This window comes from Nicotiana sylvestris, chromosome 5 (assembly GCF_000393655.2).
Source record: "Nicotiana sylvestris chromosome 5, ASM39365v2, whole genome shotgun sequence".
In the NCBI taxonomy this organism is placed as follows: domain Eukaryota; kingdom Viridiplantae; phylum Streptophyta; class Magnoliopsida; order Solanales; family Solanaceae; genus Nicotiana; species Nicotiana sylvestris.
The window spans coordinates 41,429,450-41,444,131 of NC_091061.1; positions in this window are offsets into that span (position 1 = coordinate 41,429,450).

The following is a 14,682-nucleotide window of genomic DNA, read 5'->3' on the forward strand; positions in this document are numbered from 1 at the left end:
CTCTTTTTTTTGCTTTTTTTTTGCGGTCGAATCTTATGGAGATTGCCTACGTATCATGACCCTGCATGAAGCAGACATTGCGTAGTTCGGATCAAATGAAAGGTAACAACAATGAGACATTTTTTTTTTGGAATTATCAGTTTTCATAATCAAAACAAACTGGGTTTCAAAGGTTCAAAGATGACCTACAAACTCGAAAATCAAGCAACCCACATATTCTAATCAAAAGATTTACAAACTTCAAAAATAAATGTCCTGTTTCTTTCCCCGTTTGATAAATGCAACCAAATGGTTATTTTTGCAAATATGGCCCCTTCTAAATTTCACATGAATTTTGAGGTCGGGGAGGATTATTTTATGACACTTTACACACTTGTCCATTCTTTTACGAAAATAGCCTTTCGACAACTGAAAGATACTCTAAGGCTATTTCGGCAAGAACGGTTTAAGACACGGCCGAAGCTGGCTCGGCTTATTCTTGACTAAAAATCCAAACGGTATTCACCTGACCGCTGACTCTTTGTTGTTTTTTTCTTCTTTTTAAATTACAATAAAAACCTAGTGTTGCAAACACGACCCTTCAGTGCCTCAGGGACGAAGATTTTCAGGGTTGTGTGGGTCAACTAGACCAAAAATCCTAAACATGACCCAAAAGGTGACTGTTTATGCAAAGTCCGCCTTCCGGCGTCCCTTTCGGGAACATTCGGCTATTTATGACAAAACAGCATCACCTGACTTATTTATGACTCTTTTGTTTTTCGTTTTTCAAATTAGAAAACTCAATATTGCAAACACGGCCTTTCAACATCTCGAGGATGAAGATTTTTAAGGCTGTGTGGGTCAACTGGACCAAATCTTAAAAAATGACCCAAAGGTGGTTGTTTATGCAAAGTCAGCCTTCCAGCGTCCCTTTCGGGAACATTCGGCTATTTATGACAAAACAGCATCACCAAAATTAAAATTTGACATATATTTTTTGTTATTTATTTGTTTTTGGCTTTTTTAGCAAAATGGGGCTGGACACCGCCCGACTTGTTTATGACAAAATTTAAAATTTTGACACGTTTTTTATTTATTTATTTTGGCTATTTAGTAAAATGGGGGTTGGACCCGATGAGGGTTGCCTACGTATCTCACATCCGGTGAGAATCAAACCCGCGTAGTTCGGGTAATCCCGAATAAAGTAAATAAACTAACCTCTTTTTTTTTAATTTTATTTTTTTGAAGGAAAGATTTATAAAAAAAATAAAATATTTTTGGAATTTTACTTTTAATGAAAGATATGCTTACGAAAATATTTTTTTTGAATTTTGAATTTTCTTTTCAATGGAAAAGAAGAAAGAAAATATTTTCGGATTTTTTTTTAATTATATATATTTTTTATTGTTTTTTTAATAATTAAAAAGACTTTCTAAAGAAGTCAATAATGGAAAATATTTTTGGATTTTTTTTTTGTTTTGAAAATTGTGGGTCTAAAAAACTTTTCTAGACTTTTTGGCAAGACAAATATTTTTTGCAACAAATAAAGATATATATATATATATATATATATATATATATATATTTGGAAACAAAGAAAAACTTTTTGGATATATATATATATGCAACAAATAATTAAACCACTTTCAACGCCCGACTCTTTTATTTTTTATTTTTTGACATTTTCATAAACAAATAAATAAATAAAAAAAACCATTTTAAAACAAGACTCTTTTTCATTTTCATTTTTCATTTTCCTGGCAAAACAAACTATTTCCCTTTTCTATTTTTTTTTTTGAAAAACAAGACAAAACAACGACTTTTTTTCTTCTTTTCTTAGCTTTTAATAAAACAAACTAATAAGACATTTTTTCATTTTCTTAAAATTTCGGCAGAGTTTCAACACTACTTGGACATTGGTTTTTTTTTCAAAAATAAGTAGTTATATCTCTATAATGTTATTTTCTCCTCTTTTGAACGATTTTCTAATTTGTGGAGAATGATGACACCATATAAAATCTTTTTGAATTTTCAATGCTCTTTTTTATTTATTATTATTTTGTTATTATTTTTAAAAATGTGGCATGGGGGACATAGGGAATTCCAAGACTTCTTGGATTCCACAAATGTTCCCCATGTGCTTTTTCCAAAAAAAAAAAAGGAAGCGTGGGGGACATGGGGAATTCCAAGACTTCTTGGATTCCACAAATGGTCCCCATGTGCTTTTCCCAAAAATGAAGCGTGTGGGACATGTGGAATACCAGGGCTTCTTGAATTCCACAATGTTCCCCATGTGCTTAATTAACATAATAACATGCTTATCTAAAAAATCATGCAACTTTCTTATTTAACGTGATCAACATGATAAGGAGTGTCATTTGTCCTCAACTATCATTGGTCCGCCAAATGACACATTCACCCTTAAATAAACACAACATGTAGCACATAGGATGCCAAAAGATGGTCCATTATTTTCAGGTTGCTTGTCCTAGACGGACCCAACCCCTGTGTTGAGTCCCCTAAGTCAAATGCAACGTGATGCAAATAAACGCTCCTACTACGGATCCGGCATGAAGTCACGTTAATCTATGTTCAAAACCTGGGTCGGTGTTCTAGACAGTGTACCCGAGCGGACAACTCGAGCTGAGGAAGGAGCTCCTTTCCAAGAATCAAAAGGCCAGCCGGCTTAGAAACTTTCCGAGCCTCTTTTATTTAGGGTATAACACTAACAGAATAGGGAATCTCAACCAGTAAGCACATCCCCGGAGGTAAGAAGAGAAATGTTTCGGCATAATTTATATACAGTTCAGATAATATCAAAGCGGTAAAAGTAGCATTTAGCACATTAGGCTCAAAAATATGTAAAAATCAAATAAAGCCAAATATAACAATTCATCTAAGCTCGAATTTCTAACCCTGAACCAGTGGTTCTGGGTCATAGTTCCCAGCAGAGTCGCCAGAGCTGTCACACCTCCTTTTTCCATACCCGCGAGGGTACAAGGGAGTTTTTTCCAATTAAAGGACAATCAAAACGGGATTGGTTTATTTATTTCAGAGTCGCCACTTAGGAGATTTAGGGTGTCCCAAGTCACCAATTTTAATCCCGAATCGAGGAAAAGAATGACTCCATATTACAGTCTGCGTACCAGAAATCTGGATAAGGAATTCTGTTAACCCGGGAGAAGGTGTTAGGCATTCCCGAGTTCCGTGGTTCTAGCACGGTCGCTCAACTGTTATATTCGGCTTGATTATCTGATTTTATACAAATGTGAACTTATGTGCCAATTTTATCTTTTAACCGCTTTTATCATTCACTGTTATTTTTATAGGACTTGCAACGTCGTGAAAACATATCTCGAACCACGTTACATCAATGCACCCGTGGTTATTGACATATCTCGACTCGGTTGAGATTTGGATTTGGGTCACATAAATGTGCACCCGAATTAAGGAGAATAAATTATTAAGACGCGCCTAAAGCAACTAACGTATTGTTATTTTGGGGAAGGCCGTAAAATTTGCTAAACGGCTTGTCCCGAATTCTAAGTATTTTAATATATATGCATTTAGAGGGCCCCGCAGCTTCTACATTTTTTGTTTGTCGAGGCTCGTCTCATTTTATTATTAAAAGGAATTTACAACGTCATGGAAATGCATCTCGGGCCACGCCACAATCAATGTGCCCGTGACTAGAGACATATTTCGACTCTGTTGAGATTTGGATTTGGGTCACATAAATGTGCACCCGAGTTTAGGGAGATAATATTATTAAAGGCGCGCCTAAAGCAACTAGCGCATTATTATTTTGGGGTAGGGCCGTGAAATTTGCTAAACGGTCCGTCCCGGAATCTAAGTATTTAATACATATATTTTGTGAGGGCCCCGCAATTTGTCCCTTTTATTTGGCGAGGCTCGTCTCATTTTTATTTATTTATTTATTTTTTATTTATTTTGATTCATAACATTGTTGTTATTGAAAAAAAGGATAAGGCTAAAATAACCACATTTCTGCTACTTTGCGAGGTCATGGGTTGTAGATCGAACTTATTTGATGAAACGAGTATTTTTCCGTGGAATTAAAAATTACTACTATGGTTTTAACATTTACTACCACATCTGTAAACAACTGTTAAGACAAGCTAAAATAATTAACACCTTTCCCCTATTATGACAAATATTTGGATAACAACAATCTAAACATGAAGAAGCCAAAATGTCAAATACCTACTTGAAGCAAACGAAACAAAGGAAAAAGACGTTCACGGCCAAATTTCAATAACATACGGGTTAATTAAAAAAAATAGCCTTTCGCAAACATCATGTATATATGTCTCGCTCAATTCGCGCACTATCCGCATGAACTAGGATGGTATCCTAAAACATCACCTATACATATTACTAACAGAAAATATGAGGTACACGGACGGAGATGACCTACCTGAGATTAACGTCCGATGCGTTGGACTTGCGACGAAACCTCGGACAACAACCTCGACGTACCGGACCTCGACGAACCAAAGACGACCTCAACGGACCTTACCCCGGACAGAACTTCTGGGCTACCTTTTCGAACGTTTTATGGTTAAGCTTCAGCTGGTGTGTGTGTGTTTTCGGTCAGTCATGGCAAAGGGGAAGGGTCGTTCATGGCTGGGCATTGCAGGCAGCCATTTGGACGTGGGGGTGCGACTGGATGGTCACCTTGGGCAGTGACGACGGGAAGCAACAGCAGTTGCTGTTGGATATAAACTGAGGCGTGGGGGTCGTGCTGGTTCAGCTGGTAGCGGGCAGCAATGGTGGTAGACAACCGGACTGGGGACGACGAACAGCCGTGGTCGTCGGGGTTGCAGCGATGGAGGGAGTTCAGTGGTGGTGTTTGGTGGTGGTGACAGTAGGTCGACGATAGTTTAGGGTGGTGTTTGGGTTTTCTGGTTTTGTTTGGTGGTCGTGAGGCAGCTGGTGGGTTGTTGACGGACGTGAGGAGTCTGGTCAGAGGTGGAAGGGTAGTGGTGGTTTTGGGTAGGTTTGACGATAGTTTAGGGTGGTGTTTGGGTGGTGGTCTGTTTGGTGGTGTTTTAGGTGGTGGTCTTGGTGGTCGACTGGAAAATGACGACGAGAGGGGGTGGCTGCTGACGGGTGGTTACTGGTTGGAGGTGGGTCACGATGGGGAAGGTGATGGACTGGAGCTGGATGGGTCGTTTGGGCAGTGACGACGCAGCAGGAGCTGGGCGTCGTTTGTGGTGGCGATGGAGGTGGTGTTTGGACAGTAGGGTTGAGGGTGGTTTTGGGTAGGGTTTTCGTAGGTTTTCTTTTCCTTCCTCCTGAAGAAGGAGATGAATAGTCCTCTCCCCAAAAATTTCAAAAATCCCCTTTTGTCTAATGTTTTGCCCGTGCATTTGTAACACTTGCCAAGGAAAATGAGCCCCACGCGTGGTGGGGTTCAAGACTTGTGTCCCCCACGCGTGGTGGGGTTCCCCATGTGTCGTGTTCCGTCCGTGTTCCCCACGCGTGTCCCCCCCATGTGTGGTGGACTCGGATTATTATGGGCTAGGTCCGAAATTAGGCCTAAAAACGGGTAGTTTGAACCCGAATATTATTCTTTTGCCCGGACACGATTAAGAACACGACGTTGCTCAACTAATCCTATGTAAGTAAAATAACTACCAAAATAAGACTAATATTTAAAACAAAGCTATATTATTATTATTATTTTATTTTTTTTTAATATTTTTTCGAGATTAAAATAGCTACAAAAGATTAATAAAACTATTTTTGTAATTTTCGTTTTTTTAATATAAAGATAAAATATAAAGTAATATTTTTGTATTTTTTTCAAAAATTAAAATGACTACAAAACATTAATAGAACTAAATTTTTTGGTAATTTTCGAAATTATGTAAAGTACAAAATAAGGTACTATTTTTTGTATTTTTTCAAGTTTATGAGAAATACATAAACTAAAAATTTATATATATATATTTTTGTAATTTTTCTTATTGCAACGAAATAAAGCAAAATAGTCAAAATAGCTATATTAGACCCAATTTCACATATTCACGCTAAAAATGTGAAAATTCTCGGGGAGGGTCAAAAATCAGGTGTCTACACTTACTGAACTCCTTATTACACCAAGACAAAAATAAAAGAAGCTAGACTAAACTATGATCTATGAATTACAAGAATCCTATCTATATCTTCAAACTTGATCTTACAGTTCCTGTTGCTCTGTTGACTCGTACTCTCCAGGTGAAATTCCTTTGTTGCTGACTTGAATTGTAATCTGAGATGCTTTCCCTTTTCTCCAGGTGGGTGCCTGATAGCTGAACTTGAGTCGTCTTCCTTTGACCACCATTGCTTTCCTTTGTTCTCCGGGTGGGCTCCTGATTTCATGCATTTGAATTATCTTCCTTTCCTACGAAACTTGCCTTGTTCTCCCTTTGTTCTCCAGGTGGGCTCCTGATTGTCGAACTTCCTTTGAACCTTGTTGCTTCCCTTTATTCTCCAGGCGGGCTCCTGATTGCTATCTTCCTTTGAGCATTGCTGCTTCCCTTCGTTCTTCAGGTGGGCTCCTGATTGCTGTCTTCCTTTGAACATTGTTGCTTCCCTTCGTTCTCCAGGTGGTCTCCTGATTACCAACACTTGCGCTGCTTTTTCTCGAAAATTGAACTGCTTCCCTTTGTTCTTCAGGTGGGCTCCTGATTACTGGCACTTGCGCTGTTTTTCCTCTAAACTTGAACTGCTTCCCTTTGTTCTTCAGGTGGGCTCCTGATTACCGAACTCCTTTGAACCTTGTTGCTTCCCTTCGTTCTTCAGGTGGGCTCCTGATTGCTAAACTCTTTTGAACCTTGCTGCTTCCCTTTGTTCTTCAGGTGGACTCCTGATTGTTAAACTCCTTTTAACCTTGCTGCTTCCCTTCGTTCTTCAGGTGGGCTCTTGATTGCCAACACTTGAATTGCTTCTCCCTTAAAACTCGTGTTGTTCTCCTTTGCTCTCCAGGTGGGTGCCTGATTTCAACAAAATAGACAAAACAAGGAAAATTTTCTGCCCCAGTTTGGTAGCTGGGTAAATTTGTGAGTGTTAATTGAATCATGTTACCAAATATCTCTAAGAATTTGAAAGCTAGATCCCATTATCCAGGAGGGTCCTGAAAACTCCTAGTTAAATGACAGTTTTAAAGCTAAATTATGTTTCCTAAAGGTATGACTTCCGCTAAATCTCATTATCTATGAAGGTCTTAAAACTAAATTCCATTATCCAGGAGGGTTCTGAAAGTTAAAATCATGTCTCATCTTAAGCGTGACAACTTTAAGGCTAAATATATTTCCCTACGGCAGAACATACACTAAATCCTGTTATCTAATGGAGGTCTTAAATCTAAGTCCCATTATTCAGGAGGGTCCTGAAAATTTTGAATTGAATCCTATCCTAAGAATAAAAACTTCAAAGCCAACTTATATTTATTTGGGGTAAGACATATGCTAGATCTTGTTACTCATGCATGTTTGAATTTTAAACTAGGTCTCATTATCTAGGAGGGTCCTAAGAATTTACGGTCAAACCTGTTTGGTGCTTGCTTTTCCTTACGGAGGGTTTCTCCGAAACAAACGAAATCTTTTGCCCCTATTTGAAATCAAAGAAAAATCTTGTTAGTTTAAAAATGTGGTGGTTAGTTTGTGGCGTTTTTGCTAAAGGTGGCCTCTCCGCTGTTGTGCTTTGCTTTGACTGGCTGCCTTGAACCGACCAAGAATTTTTTGACTTTCTGATTGATCCTCAACCGCAGGACCCTGGATGACCCGCGTGCTCTATACCCAAACCGTTGTTTACATTTCTGACCTTTCTATCTGAACCTCTGCATCTCCTGCAAAATTACTAAACCATTCCACCGATGGAACTTTCACTGACACTTTATGTCCTACTTTACATCATACTATCTCTGGCATGTTCTGGCCGCACTGTGCTTTGTACCATTTTGGAAGTTGGTAGTGAGCATTGAAATCCTTTCTTATTTGCTTAACAAAACTGACATTGGAAACATCCTAGAGGAATAAACCCAAAAGAAATGAAATGCAATGACTCTGAGAGTTAGGAATAAAGAAGAAAATCCAAAACTGGATGATTGTTTGAGGGAGCAAAGGAAAAAACACTTATCTGAGTGGAGTAGCTGGTACCAATGATCATGACATGCATTTCGAATTAATCAGCCCAGTCTATCCAACCAATCAACTTTCAATTATCATACTTTATGCCCCGAGATATTCAAAACCCAATTTTTTCACCAAATCACTGACCCTATTCAGCCTGCGGTGCCCTGAAGGGTTTTCACCAACAAACCTCTCTCATTTGCTCATCTCTCAACTCACCGTCGCCTTACAGTGCCCATGAGGGTTTTCACTAATAAGACTCTCTCATTTAATTTCTCTCAGCTTCCGTCGCCCTACGGTGCCTGTGAAGGTTTTCACCAATAAAACTCTCTCATTTTTTTTTATTTTTCCTGCTTAGACCGGAGTGTTGCCCTTGATATGAATCACCTATACTTGCTAGACTTGGCATCTTTCGAAGACTGATCGGAAGGTCTTTCTTTGGACTGTAATGTGGGCTTTTGGGTAGGGTTAGAAAGAAAGGATATAAAAAAGGCTCAAAACAATTTGAAAGGGTTCAAAATTACAACTTTTGAATCAGATTTCTTACAACAACCACAACTTCTACCCCAGTTTCTTTGCTTGGGGACTTTTGAAATTTAATTTTGATGGGACCGAACCGTGAGGCTACCTACGTATCTTTAAAGGAATCAGGTCGAACGTAGTTCATGTCGTAGAAATTACTTTGATTTTTCTTTTCTTTTTCTTTCTCTTCTTTTCTTCTTTTTCTTTCTCTTCTTTTCTTCTTTTTCTTTTTGTTTGTTTTTTTTTTCTTTTTCATTCTTTTCTTTCTCTTTTTCTCTCTTTTCCTTTATTTATCTTTTGCGCTCGCGTTTCTGAACTTTGCTACTGATTCCAAAAGAGAGGTATGAAAGGAAATAAATAAATAAATAAGTCTCAAAGGGTTAACAACGGATAAAGTGTTTAAATAGCAAAACAAAATGCCTTCGTCATTCAAATCTTCAAAACATGCCAAGTACAAACAAACACAATTTAAACCACAGAAATCATACATAATATCTTTTTGACTGCATCAGAATTGATAGCCATATCTACACATTTGCCTTTTATATCTATTAAATACAATGCACCATTGGACAACACTCTTGTTACAATGAACGACCCCTGCCAATTTGGGGCGAACTTGCCTTTTGCTTCGGCCTGATGTGGAAGGATGCGTTTTAATACTTGTTGACCTACTTCAAACTTTCGGGGACGCACTTTCTTGTTGTACGCTCTTGCCATTTTCTTTTGATACAAATGGCCATGACACATTGCTGCCAATCTTTTCTCATCAATAAAACTCAATTGCTCCAGACGGGTTTTGACCTACTCATCATCATCGATTTCGGCTTGAGCAACAATCCGGATAGATGGGATTTCAACTTCCGCGGGTATCACTGCTTCAGTGCCATATACTAACAAATAAGAAGTTGCACCTACTGAAGTGCGAACAGTAGTGCGATAACCCTGTAAGCACGTGATTTTTGCCCTATATGAGAATCACTCTCAAAAAATTCAAAATCAAATGATTTTCCTTGGTGTGCAATTTTATGAGATTTTGTGATATTTTTGGATAATTATTTGTATTTGACTGTGCTTGTTTATTTATTAAATTAATAAAAAATACAAAAATATGTCGCATTTTGCATGTAGAATTTAATTCTACAATTGTTAGTAATTAAATTAGTTTTACAAAAATTAAAAATTACAAAAATAGGCATCTTTTGCATTTTTAGCATTTAATGTCCAAATATACAATTTTATGCTTAATTATTACTTAATTATGCGTTAATTGTTATTGGGAGTTAATTTGCGCTTTTATAACTTAATTTAGTTCTTAATAATAGTTTAAGTATTTTTATAATTTAGTTTTAGAAAAATAAAAGAAGAAAAGAGAGCGAAAATATAAAGAAAGTCGGAATTGGGCCTCTTCTTCAATTTCAAGCTATAGGCCCAAAAAATGGCCCAATCTTCCCTACGACCCAGTCCATTTCGAACTGGGTCGACCCAGTCCATTAACCCAACACCCCTTCTTCATTTTTGTCCAACACAAAACAAAACCAAAAATAAAAAAAAAATAAAAAATAAAAGGTGAATTATCACTATTAATAGTTTTATTTTTTGTTTTTTTATATAAAAAATCCGAAAATATTTTATTTTATTTTTATTTTATTTTATTTTTTATTTTTATATATAATAATTTCGGGAATGATTTAAAAAAATAAGAAAAAGGGAATTATTGAATAAAAAATATATAAAAGTAAAAATAGGTGAAATTCTCTCTTTTTTAAAAAAAAAAAAGGAAAAGAATGTAGAAAATTTTAAAAAAAAATAAAAAGTTTTGTGGAAATTTTTAAAAAATTAAAAAGTAAAAGAAGGTTGGAATTAAAAAATAAATATAAAGGTATCTGAAAATTTAAAAAATTTAAAGTAATTGAAAGTAGCATTTTTGAAAGAAAAAGAAAAGATAGTGGTTTGTTTTTTTAAAGAAAAGTTAAATAAAGTGAGATTCTCTTTTTAAAAAAATAAAAAGTGGGATTTTAAATAAGATAAAGTAATTAAAGTTGGAATTTTAAAAATAAAAGTAAATAAAGGTGGGATTTCTTTTTCTAAAAAAATAAAAGCAATTTGTAAGTGGGATTTCTTTTAATTAAAAAAATAAAAAAATAATAAAAATAAATCTGAAAATTTAGAAAATTTTGTTATAAATAGAAGAGAAAATTTATGAAGAAGGGAGTTGAAAAAAGAGGAAAAACTAGATAGAGAGAAGAAGAAAAGAGGGGGCGGAGAGCAGTATATACTCGATATACACTCTGGATACACAGAATATACAGGGACAGAATTTATTTTGGAGAGAGTAAAAAAGATAGAAACAAATTTTCTGAAATATTGAGAGTGGAAGAACACCATAGAGAGTTCAAATCTAGAAAGAAAAAATAAAGAGAGATTTCCGCACTATTTGTCTTCTCCATTTTTACTAGTTTTCTCCGTGTTGTTGGGATTTCTGGACTGAGGTGTTGAAGCTAATGTGTTGGGCTTTCTGCTGCTGTATGTTGTTGTGTTACATACTACTTTGCTGATCTTCTTCTTCTTGTACTGTCATTTCCAGGTACATATTTGTACACTCTCGGCTTGAAGCGAAATGAAATATTAATCAGGCTTTGTTCCTGTTGAATCCCTCCTGTTTAGATTTGTGTTTGAATATAATTTTCCTTTCTTTGTATAAAAATGTAGTCGATTAATTAATGAGTAATGGGCTTGCATATGTATAACTTCTTCATCTAATAATTTTAGTTTAAATTAATCAAATACTAGTTAATTTGTTTTTGATATTATGGTGTGTCAATCTCATGTTCCAGTATTATTGAATAATAGAATATAGAATGAAAGCAATTTTTCTTTGTACAAACTCGATCGCAATTTTCCATTCACATTAGTCATAAACTAATAACTAATAAGTTATTTTTTTCAGCATGTAATTAATTGAGAAATTTTCTTTTATTTTTAGAGACAAACTTAATAGAAGAAATATAGTCACTATAGGTTTATCTTTAAAAATAAGAATGAGATGAGCCTCGCCAAATAAAAATACAAAATTGCGGGGCCCTCAGAAAATATTTGCTTTAAATTACTTAGACTTCGGGATGGACAGTTTAGCAAAATTCCACGGCCCTACCCAAAGTAGATGATACGCTAGTCGCTTTAGGCGCGCCTTTTAATAATTTAATTTTCTTAAAACTCGGGTGCACATTTATGTGACCCATATCCAAATCTCAACAGAGTTGAAATGTGCCAACAACCACGGGTGCATTGATTGTGACGTGGTTTGAAATACATTTTCACAATGTTGCAATTCTCTGTAAAATAATAACAATAATAATAATAATGAAAGAGGTAAAGAGTTAAAATCTGCACATAAGCTCATAATTGTATAAAAAATCAGATAAACAAGCCGAATATGACAGTTGAGCGACCGTGCTAGAACCACGAAACTCGGGAATGCCTAACACCTTCTCCTGGGTTAACAGAATTCCTTATCCGGATTTCTGGTTCGCGGACTGTAATACAGAGTCATTCTTTTCCTCGATCCGGGATTAAATTGGTGACTTGGGACACCTTAAATCTCCCAAGTGGCGACTCTGAAATAAATAAACAAATCCCTTTTCGATTGTCCTTTAATTGGAAAAAACTCCTTGCACCCTCGCGGGGGCGGAAAAAGGAGGTGTGACAGCTCTAGCGACTCTGCTGGGGATTCGAACCCAGAATCTCTGGTTCAGGGTTCAGAATTCGAGCTTAGATAAATTGTTGTATTTAATTGTATCTGATTTTCCTACATATTTTATGCTAAATGTTATCGCTTTTATATTATCTGAACTGTATATAAACTGTGCCGACACCCTTCTCTCTTCACCTCCGGGGATGTGCTTATTGGTTGAGACTCCCTATTTTGTTAGCGTCATACCCTGAAATAAGAAAGAGGTCGGACAAGTTACGAAGCCGAATGGCCTTTTGGTTCCCGGTAAGTTGCCCCCTCCTCGACTCGAGTTGTCCGCTCGAGTACACAGTCTAGTGCACTGACCCAGGTTTTGAATATATAATAACGTGACTTCATGCCAGATCCCTAGTAGGAACGCTTATTTGCATCACGTTGCATTTGACTTAGGGGACTCAACACAGGGGTTGGGTCCGTCTAGGACTAGCAACCTGAAATGAAAAGACCATTCTGATGCATCCTACTTGCTCTATACATATATTTGTTTCGAACTTGCATGTTGACCGGTTTCTGAATCTCGGGAATGTTGGAAAATTAAAAAAAAAAAAGAGAAAAAAGGGAAAAAGAATATATCAGTTAGGGAGTTAATTGATTATTTTAGAAAAATCAATGACCAATTACTGGCGAAACTCTGCCGAAATTTTGAAAAAAAAGAGGAAAATATTTTATTTTGTTTTACTAAGAAATAGAAAAAAAAGTCTTTATTTTTGGAAAAATAGATTGTTTTATTGTTTGTTGAAAATGAAAAAAAAATCGTTATTTTGTCTTTTTCAAAAATAGAAAAGGAAAATAGATTGTCTTGCCAGGGAAAAATAAAATGGAAAAGAGTCATGTTTTAAAATAGTTCGGTTAATTTGCCCGAACTACGCGGGTTTGATTCTCACCGGATGTGAGATACGTAAGCAACCTTCATCGGGTCCAACCCCCCTTTTGCTAAAAAGCCAAAAACAAATAAAAAAACAAACAAAAAAAAACATGTCAAGATTTTTAATTTTGTCATAAATAAGTCGGGTGATGTCCAACTTCCCCTTTTACAAAAAAAAATAGCAAAAATATATGTCAAATTTCTAAGAAGTCGGGTGACGCTGTTTTATCAAGACATAGCCGAATGTTCCCGAAGGGGACGCCGGAAGGCTGACTTTGCATAAAAAGCCACTTTTGGGTCATATTTAGGATTTTTGGTCTAGTTGACCCACACAGCCCTATAAATCTTCGTCCCCGAGGCACTGAAGGGTCGTGTTTGCAACACCAGGTTTTTATTATAATTTGAAAATAAAAAAACAACAAAGAGTCGGCGGTCAGGTGAATACCGTTTGAATTTTGTCATAATAAGTCGAGCCAGCTTCGGCCGCGTTTTAAACCGTTCTTGCCGAAATAGCCTTAGAGTATCTTTCAGTTGTCGAAACGTTATTTTCGTAAAAGAATGGACAAGTTGATAAAGTGTCATAAAATAATCCTCCCCGGCCTCAAATTTCATGTGAGAATTGGAAGGGTCCACATTTGCAAAAATAGCCGTTTGGTTGCATTTGACAAACGGGGAAAGGAAGCTGGCCGTTTGTTTTTGAGTTTGTAAATCTTTTTATTAGAATATGCGGGTTGTTTGATTTTCAAGTTTGTAGGTCATCTTTAAACCTTTGAAACCCAGTTTGTTTTAATATGAAAATTTAAAAAAAATGTTGAGTATTGTTTATCTTTATTGGTCACGAACTACGCTCGGTCTGATTCATGCGGGGTCATGATACATAGTCAATCTCCATAAGATTCGACCACAACAAAAAATGAGAAAAAAGAAAAAACAAATCGAAAAAAAAAATGAAAAAGAAAATGAAAAAAGAGAGGAAAAGATGTTATTAATAATGGGGACCAACGGAGTCCATTCTAACCTGTTTCGCTTTGAATCACAAAGAAAGTTAGGTGGTTGGTTTGTGGTAAGCCGGAAATACAAGACCCAGAAGCACACTTTGCGGGGATCAGGCTTGATAACAGAAGCACGCGAATCCTATTGGGACTTGTTGACTAAGGTTGATGATATTGAAGTTGGCAATGGTCTGGACAATACTGATGCAAAGCTCAGTGGCTAAGATGCCAATTTTGATAAAGTGGGAGGACGCTCCGTTCCTTGGTTAGCAAGAGAGAAGCTTGTGGTGGCTTATTTTGTGGTCATTTCTGTTGTCCGGATTATTCTTAGGGATGTAATCCGAATATTGTCTTGTGTCAAACCTTTTTATTTTTCCATTTTTGTCATAGCGGTTTGTTTAAGTTTTGTCCAGGTTGTTTTAGGATTTTATTATG